Source organism: Hesperophylax consimilis, chromosome 13, assembly GCF_061612785.1.
Source record: "Hesperophylax consimilis isolate HC1 chromosome 13, BYU_Hcon_1.0, whole genome shotgun sequence".
Classification (NCBI taxonomy): domain Eukaryota; kingdom Metazoa; phylum Arthropoda; class Insecta; order Trichoptera; family Limnephilidae; genus Hesperophylax; species Hesperophylax consimilis.
Window position 1 is genome coordinate 18,884,039 of NC_142848.1, and position 9,575 is coordinate 18,893,613.

Consider the following 9,575-nt stretch of genomic DNA (forward strand, 5'->3'; position numbering starts at 1 on the left):
CAGAGCTTCGCATTGTTCTATTAAAAATACGTTTAATTGTGAATAAACTGCTATTATTGAAGTGAAAAATGACTTCACCGACTACAGAATCAACAAACCTTAGACCAGTGGCTCAAATAGAGAGGTAAGTCTTAAAATTATGTTATTTATACGCATTTCCAATATATTTTACATGTACTTTTTGAACTTGCTAGGCATATACACAGGATGCTCCATTTATTATTTATTAATTAAACTATTTATTACACCTTTCGTTCTTTACGTAAAACAAGTCATAATAAATTAGTAATTTTTATTCGTAATTTGTTTATTTTAATACGTTTTAAATACTCTAAAGATAAAATTAACCGATTTGTGGACTTTATCATTAAAAACGTATTATGTTAAATATGTGGTCAATAAATAAATTGTGTTGAACAAACAATGTTCAGTTATGTGTTTTCCGTGAAATATTTCAAACGACTGACGACCTCAGGCCCCTCCACCGAAACTAGTAATTTTTGTAGCTTATAATTTCAGCACATTTTTTTTATTTTTTTTTTATTTCAGTGTCTGTTCCGCCTTTCCATAAACTTGTTTGTCGTATTATAATCCACGGGTTATTTATTATTTATAAAAAAATAAAAATGTCTTCACGTTATAATATAATAGAAATATAAAAGGAAAAAAATACTATTCGAAAATAAGTAAACTTGAAAAATAACAAACATAATTAAAAAAAAAAAACAAAGCGAAAGCCCTCCAAATATATGTATGTATATAATTTATAAAATAATTTTGGTACCCACATTTTCGTTTGTCTGATATGATTTAATACTTATCAGTTCCAATTTTAAAATTAAATATGAACTTGAATATTTTTTTGTTTTGAAGAGTTTTATTTTAAATGTAAATGTACATTTAAAATAAAACTCTTCAAAACAAAATGTCTAGAAATTGTTACATAGTTAATGCCCAAGAAATAAAAAAAATTGAATAATTTTACCTATGTTGTTACACATATGAATATTTCACATCACGCATGCACCGACAATCGAAATTAGTATGTTTAATAATGCACAGCTTACTCATACGAAACATCATTAAGACGTATCTTTGTACATAGTTACGCTTTCAAACTTATATAACCTTAATCATAATATTTGAATGATTTAAAAAGTGTCGCCTTTGTTGACAATTACCTGAAGAACGCTGTTTGTGTACATATTTCAAAGTAATAATTTAGGACAACTACTACTTACAAGATAAAATTAAATTGTTTGAAATCTGAAAATCACCCTGTACGTACAATTTACCACTATTTGGCTTATTGAACATAAAATATCTCAAAGTTTTGCACGCCGAATTGTTCAATATTCTAACAATGTGTTCAATATCCAAAAGAATTAAACATTATTTTCAACCAATGTTCAATATCCACCTTTAAAGTCATAATATGGGCATATTATAGCTTCAAACTTCGAAATTAGACGTTTCAACATTTCCTGTAATACATATGTATAAAATGAAGTGACCAAAGCCGAGAATTATTTAGAATTTGCCTGTAAAAACAAAAAAAAACGTCTCCTGTAAAATTTGCAAAATGGTTTATTGAACATACAAGAACTAAGGCAGCGATTTGTAAAACAGCATATTGTTGTAAAACAGCATATTGTTGTAAAACAGCATATTGTTTTAAAACAGCATATTGTTGTAAAACAGCATATTGTTGTAAAACAGCATATTCTTGTAAAACAACATATTTTTGTAAAACAGCATATTGTTGTAAAACAGCATATTGTTGTAAAACAGCATATTGTTGTAAAACAGCATATTGTTGTAAAACAGCATATTATTGTAAAACAGCATATTGTTCTAAAACAGCATATTGTTGTTAAACAGCATATTATTGTAAAACAACATATTTTTGTAAAACAGCATATTTTTGAAAAACAGCGTATTGTTGTAAAACAGCATATTGTTGTAAAACAGCATATTGTTGAAAAACAGCATATTGTTGTATAACAGTATATTGTTGTAAAACAGCATATTGTTGTAAAACAGCGTATTGTTGGACTAAAACTTGGAAAACGCTTTACTTTAGAATAAATGACAAATGTGACAAATAGGTAATTCGGGGGTTGAGGATCACAGGAGCCTATATGCAAAAACATTGTTTTGAGATAAACTCAAATAAAGATTGGAATGCTCATATGCCTAAATGTGTGTTTTAAATGTACGAGATAGAGCTTCGTGTCACTAATAAATATCATTATGGCATTACCGAAATCAAGCTTAACCAAAAACACCAGTTTTTGTAGTTAGAATCCTTTCCTGAGTTAAAACTCCAAACCCAATAAAATATCAAGCATTGTAATCACTGTGAAATGTGGAATGAAACATAAAAAGAATAGGCAATGCCTATCTATGTAAATACATTCACGTCTATAATGTTCTGAAAATTTCAACCTATGCCTTTCACTACATCATAATTATAAAAATTATTATAAGACATTTATACAATACAAAATTATTGAATTTTTGCGTTGCTACGCAGATAAAAATGAATATTGCTAATTTATTAAGAATCTCGCCAAATTATTGGTAATCCGGTTGAAAACGGGATTGCAGGCCGTTTCCAAATAAATTTTCAGGAAATTCCTTATATATTGGAACACGTGCTCATACACCTGCATTTGCCTCGATAATATATAATGATGAAATGCGAATATTTTAAGCTTTTATGAACACGTGTTCCGACATCGTGATAATTATATGGTACTAAAAGTTTAATGCCTATTATTCATTCGTTAAGGGCCTGCATATATATATTCATTCGTTAAGGGCCTGCAATCCCGTTTTTAAACGGATTCTCAATAAATTAGCAATACCTACTCAATTTATCCGTGTTATTCTAAAAGAATTGAAACACACATGAACACACCGCAAATAATTTTTGTATTTAATAATATATATTTTTTTATTTTCATGCCATGACTGTTCTTTCCCAACTGCGAGTACAATTCAACTGAAATGTACCGAGTTATACAATCGCTGAGTACACACCCAGTAAACTACACAGCCCGCCCTCCCCGCAAGCAGAGGGCGGCATCTCCATCCCCCACCGCATTCCAAACCCACCCTTAATCCATCACTCCACAAAGGGCATAATCATCAATTACAAAATTATAACGAATATCCTTTTGATTGCGAGGAGGCCAGTTTTATTGAAAATTTTCGTTTGACAAAAATCCCTGAGGCAATCCGGGTTGGGATTTCAAAATATTATTTAACCCAAGATTTTAGGCTAGGTAAATTAAAATCATTAGCTGGAAAACAGGTCCTTTCTATAAACATTTAAACCAATGTGGTAAGCGGCTAGCAAACTTATTATTCATGTAGTTAAGAAGGTACCTCATCATACCACTCATTAAAGTAGGCAGCGAGGAAGGAATGTCAAAATTTTCATTGCTCCAACAGGAGTTATCGGTATCCGTTATTGTTGGGTTTTAAGAATAGATAATTGGTGACTGGCAACTTTTCTATATAAAAATATCAAAATCAACACGATGAAGGGGGTGACAGTTTACAATATAAGCTTAAAGCTTTTTATATAACTCCATATTGATCGCCATACAATCACATACAGAACTGTCACATCTAAAAGATGATGTGCTGTAAGTGTGGGCGTGGCGACGATATGTGATGTGATCCGCAAGCCAGACTATATTTGAAAATTATGTTACCCCTTCTCCTACTTACGACAGGAGAAGGGATCATAACAATTTACGGAGCGTCGTAATTACTCGGCTGTCATCTGTCAAAGTGACAGATCCCATACAAAGAAATGATATTCGAAGGCAGTTTCCCAATTGATCTGACCCCCTCTCCTGAGGAAGATTATAGCGTAGCGTGTATACCACGCTCATTGCCAAAGTTGCCTCTGAAATCATGAATAATTGAATTCTTTAATGATCTATATTTTATCATTTAGGGAATTATTCAGATGATTTGACTAATTAAATTGGTACACGTATAGCTACTAACGGCCGTTATTTCCAACTTTTCGAACGATCAATCTGAGGCTCCGATCAGCCAAGTGATTTGTTCAGTAACGTTCGATTCGCCAGTTTCCAAACATCTGTTGATTATCTTAAGTGACCCGCCCACTTTCATAGACAATAAAATTACACAAAAGTAAAAACTTTCAATGTTAAATTGATATTGACGAATTTATCGTTGTATTTATTTTTAATGCATGTATATTTTTTTAAATACTGAAAAAGATTAACCAAAATATTTTTTTGAATTTAAAAAATAAAGTGTTATCCTGCCTTTATGCCACCATGTCTTGGTGTCGCAAATATTTTTTAGTCTGTCGACACTTTTTATAACTAGTAATTTACTGAGGCAAGCTTAATCCAGTAGTTTGGCTTCCTTAAATCTATGATCGCTCAGTCGTCACCTTTCCGTTGAAAAGGGAGTAATTGTTCGTTTGAGCACTATTTAGCCAAAAATTCGATTCAACAATTTATCAGTAGGATTGAGAACAACGGCAATTAGTCTTTGTATATTGTATAAAAGTAATTGATTCATTACAACCACCGTTTATTCATACAATAAAAGGATGAGACACAGAATTTTAGAACTAATCATTTACTCGACAAAAATACGTCAATATGATATTGAAAAAATCCGTCATCTATAGTGAGTTAGCGATGTTCGCAAGCACAGTCAAAATAAGATTCCGACAGTCTGTAGACAAAAACCGCTGCTCTTAGGATAATGTTGTTCGTTATGAAAAATAACTGACTAATTAATTGATGGAGGTGAACTTATTTTTCGTAATCGTACACACAATCCAAAAACGATTGAGGTACGATCAATTAATTTCGTTCGAACTTGGAGAATCTCAATTCCCACATATTTCCGTTCTTTAATAAACTTATGATTTTGCATAAAGAACAACATTATTAACAAAGTTGTGTATATCAACGGTCAACTGAAATTCAACTGACAGCCAAGGAACCGCATTAGATTTGGCGTTTTTTTAGTCTATCGTAATTGACTTTGCTCGCGAATATTGCTAACTGACCATAGATCATGAATTCAGTCAATATCTTATTGACATGGGGTTTCATCAATCGTCCTTGCTAGACCTCCAGGGACTGACCAAAATTATTAAACGGCTCTATCACTTAAACCAAATCCTAATTGGACGGGACCGAGATTTATTTCGTATTTAACTGCTGTAAATGTTTATAATATCATCCAATTTAAGAAAAATGCATGTGTGAACGTAAGTGCAACCGTGATAGAAAGCACTATCATCGATAACAAGTCTATCTGACGATTTTCAGCTCAATCGGCCGTCGGGAAGGTGTTCGTTTTATTGCGAGTATGACCTACTATCAACTTATCTTCGCTAGATATGAAAGGAAGAAAACGCTAGTGCGCAAATACGCATATTCTTGCGTAGATAAAATTGAGTCATATTGTTAATTTAACTCAAAATAATAAATAACTTTTGTATATATGAAGGATACAATAAAAACTATTTTCTTATCCGATATTGTTCCTCAACATTAGAGATTGTTAGAAATGTGTGCGGAAGACGTAAACATGTGTGCGGACAATAAATTCTTAACATAGGTGCGGCCACACACCCGCACATCTTGGAGGGAACATTGCTTCCAAATTATGTATCATTCATTCATTTTCTTATACGATATTGTTCCTCAATATTAGAGATTGTTAGAAATGTGTGCGGAAGACGTAAACATGTGTGCGGACAATTCTTAACATAGGTGCGGCCACACACCCGCACATCTTGGAGGGAACATTGCTTCCAAATTATGTATCATTCATTCATTTTCTTATACGATATTGTTCCTCAATATTAGAGATTGTTAGAAATGTGTGCGGAAGACGTAAACATGTGTGCGGACAATAAATTCTTAACATAGGTGCGGCCACACACCCGCACATCTTGGAGGGAACATTGCTTCCAAATTATGTATCATTCATTCATTTTCTTATACGATATTGTTCCTCAATATTAGAGATTGTTAGAAATGTGTGCGGAAGACGTAAACATGTGTGCGGACAATTCTTAACATAGGTGCGGCCACACACCCGCACATCTTGGAGGGAACATTGCTTCCAAATTATGTGTCATTCATTCATTTTCTTATCCGATATTGTTCCTCAATATTAGAGATTGTTAGAGATGAGTGCAGAAGACGAAAACATGTGTGCGGACAATTATTAACAGATGTGCGGCCACACACCGGCACACCCGCACACCTTGGAAGGAACATTGCTTCCAAGATTCAGTTTCATTCATTTATTAATTTATTTATTCATTCATTCAAGAAAACGAAAACGAAAACGAAATTCAATTACATGTATTTAAAAAATATTTTTTTTTTGTGCATTTTATTTCATTAACTTGAAATTAAACACATGATAAGTATTATTTAAAACATTTTGTGTTATTTAAAATTAATGATATTTATGAACATGATAAAGAAGACAAACCTGCCAATTAGAGCAAAAATTACATGAACATTGTATCAATTCTTAATCATTGCCAAGATGGTAGATACCAAAGGGTACAAATCTGGTAGATCGGAAAAATCCAACAGTATGTATCACTGCAGATGAAACGATGTCTGGAGCAGGGTCTTCACTTGGTAGATAGACCTACTTCTCTTCCGAGCAAGTTGTGAGACTTTCTTATATGTTTTTGTATGTAAAACCGCACAAGAGTCTCAACTGCTCCCAAAGGTCTGAATCCAGTGAGACTATGGCATCCTCAATTGGGGTATGTTCTAAGGCTGAAATTAGTGGGGAGGGGAAAGAAATGGATGGAAGAGGGATGGTAAGTACAAGGCTATTCAGATCTGGTCACCAAATATGGCCAAAGTCATTTCAAGCAACGTTTCAATTCTGAATGGTGGTCTTATACCAGTGCGATACTGAGAGTATCTTCCACTCTGAAACGTGCCGCATATATACCATTTGTTATTTTATTGAGTAAATTATGAAATAATACAAATTAATCAAATAAAATTTACTTGCGCACGCCTGAATTCGAACCCGCGACTTTAGCTTGCTAGTCGAGAGCCTTTAAATTATTAAAACTATCAAAATAAAAATTAAATTATTAAAACTTTTTTTTCCTGTGATTAGTGTTAATAGTGTTTAATGTGGATAAATACCTACACAAATTCATTGCACTATGTGATTTGTGACCAGCATTCAAAATGATAATAATAGTCGCAAACCGTAAAATTTTTTAAGCAGGTTCACCAAGAACGCGAAAATAAGACAATACTTTTGTTAACCTGTACCTACCTACAATATACCCATCCATACATTTCATCTATTGCACCATTCAATATTTTTCACAAAATACCTACTAGTTACTCAAATGAAATACGAGAAAAAACCTTTTTCAAATAAGTTAAATCTCTTATTTCCCCACTTACAAAAACCCGTTTCACTTAACCTAACATTTTCAAAATAGTATCAATCTACCGGTGAGCCGTGAGGTTTTTACTTATACAAAACGCAATAGCTTTTACAAAGCTTTCCTTCACATTTTCAAGTGACCGTCGGCGGACGGGAAAGTTCTCCGTGGATACTAGAGCTTCCAGTTTAATCCACCAGGTGGTGTAGGTACTACTGGAGGCTTAGGTTTAGTTTAATCTTGTTCCATGTGAAATAACCCGGCCGCGGCGCTTGGCTGGAGTTAGTGGATTAGGTATCGGTTTTCCTCCCCGCCCACGCTAAGGCTTAGGTTTGGGGTAAGCCCAACCCTGTATGATGCCGACGGAAGCATACCACTTGAAAGAAATACGGTGTTGTATCTACGTAGGTTCTTGCGATGGTGATTTTATTTTCAGGTTATTGTCAGTATTGAAAACTGGCTGTACGGTTCTTTGATTCAAATGACACTAAGAAAATAATTACATGTATACCATAAATTGACAGAACGCATTGCACCAACTATTAAAAGAATACGTAAGCTTTACTATATTTTCTATGACACAGAAGGTTTACTATGCACTAGCGCAATCAATTCTACAATACAAGTGTTATGAGACCTGACTTGTTTCAACAGGTGATTCCTGACATTTTTGGAATTAAAACGGTGATATTTTTTATTTATTTAAAAAACGTTATTTTACATGTCACTCTGCTTAGTACCTAGCCGCCCAACCCCCCGCCCGAATCCTAACTGTCAATACCTGCTGATTTTTTTAATGTTTTTAGTATATTTGATTTCACAAAACAGATCAAAATGTCACCTGCAGTTTTTACTTCAAATAACCTCAGGAATCACTATTTAAAAACCTAAGTCAGCATTCTGTATGCATATCCCTTCTCTAACAATAATTTTTTTGATGTTGCAATGAAATTATTTATGCATTTTCCCTTTAATGTTTATCCCTCAAAAAATCCCTCCTACTTTTCTATTTCGATTTCGAAAACGCCGCGAAATAAAATTATCCTGACAAAGGGTGAAGTGAATCGCGTCTTGTTTTTATTGACGTGTCAGTCCTGCTAGCTGTCACTTTACTACCCTCGGGGGTGGGACGGGGGGACTTGGGGGTGGGGAAACCTGGGAAGGGAGGTGTTGGGGGAGATCTAGAGGGTGGGGGGAACAGCCAGCCAGATACAATGGGTTCCTAATTCAATATTTTGCCAAACACCGCACAATGCGACAGGGGAGGACTTTTATATATTTTCACCGTTTTCTCCCGTTTTGCATTTCATTGGCAGAATTTAATTATTTTTGAAAGAATTATTATAGAGCCATAGTAAATTATTTTTTCTACGATATGAATAGACAGCAGAAGCATTTTATTTTAAGGACCAACCCTCTAGTTATCATGCCTTTGCTTTGGGAAGAATGACTCCACTTCTAAACTACCTTTCAGATTTTCAAAGACAAGAGAAAATTTATTGATATGAAATATTGCTAATTTATAAAAAAAATCTCTTCAAATTAATCCTATTCTTGTTAAAAGCGGGACTGCAGGCCTTTGACGAGTGAATTGACAGATTTCCTAATAAACTATCAGTAAAACACGAACGTGTTATGGCGATGTCGAAACACGTATTCATAAAAGTTCAATATTTTCGCATTTCATCATTATATAATAACAGGATAAACGGAGCTGCACGTATTCCGATATAATATATTAATAGTTCATTACGAAATGGCCTGCTGACACCTTTTTTAAAGTATTTTAATAAATACATAATCAATACTCATTTTCCCGTGTTTATTCAAACTTCAGTTATTTCAAAATGGCTACAAATATTTTGTTTGACACAATGTGGCGACTCTAACTGATATTGTTAATGGCTATTAGGTAATGTAATATTTTATGATCTGATTTATGTAAAATATTTTTCGATACACTGTATTTCCCAGTAAATAAGTAAACGTTAAGGTTTCAAATTTTCTGGGTCCACAGTTATCATACATGAATACATACCTTCCTTGTTGTAGAATAATACTAAAAATCTATCGCATAATTCTAGATGGGATGGGATTTTTACGGTCATCGCTTGGACTACTA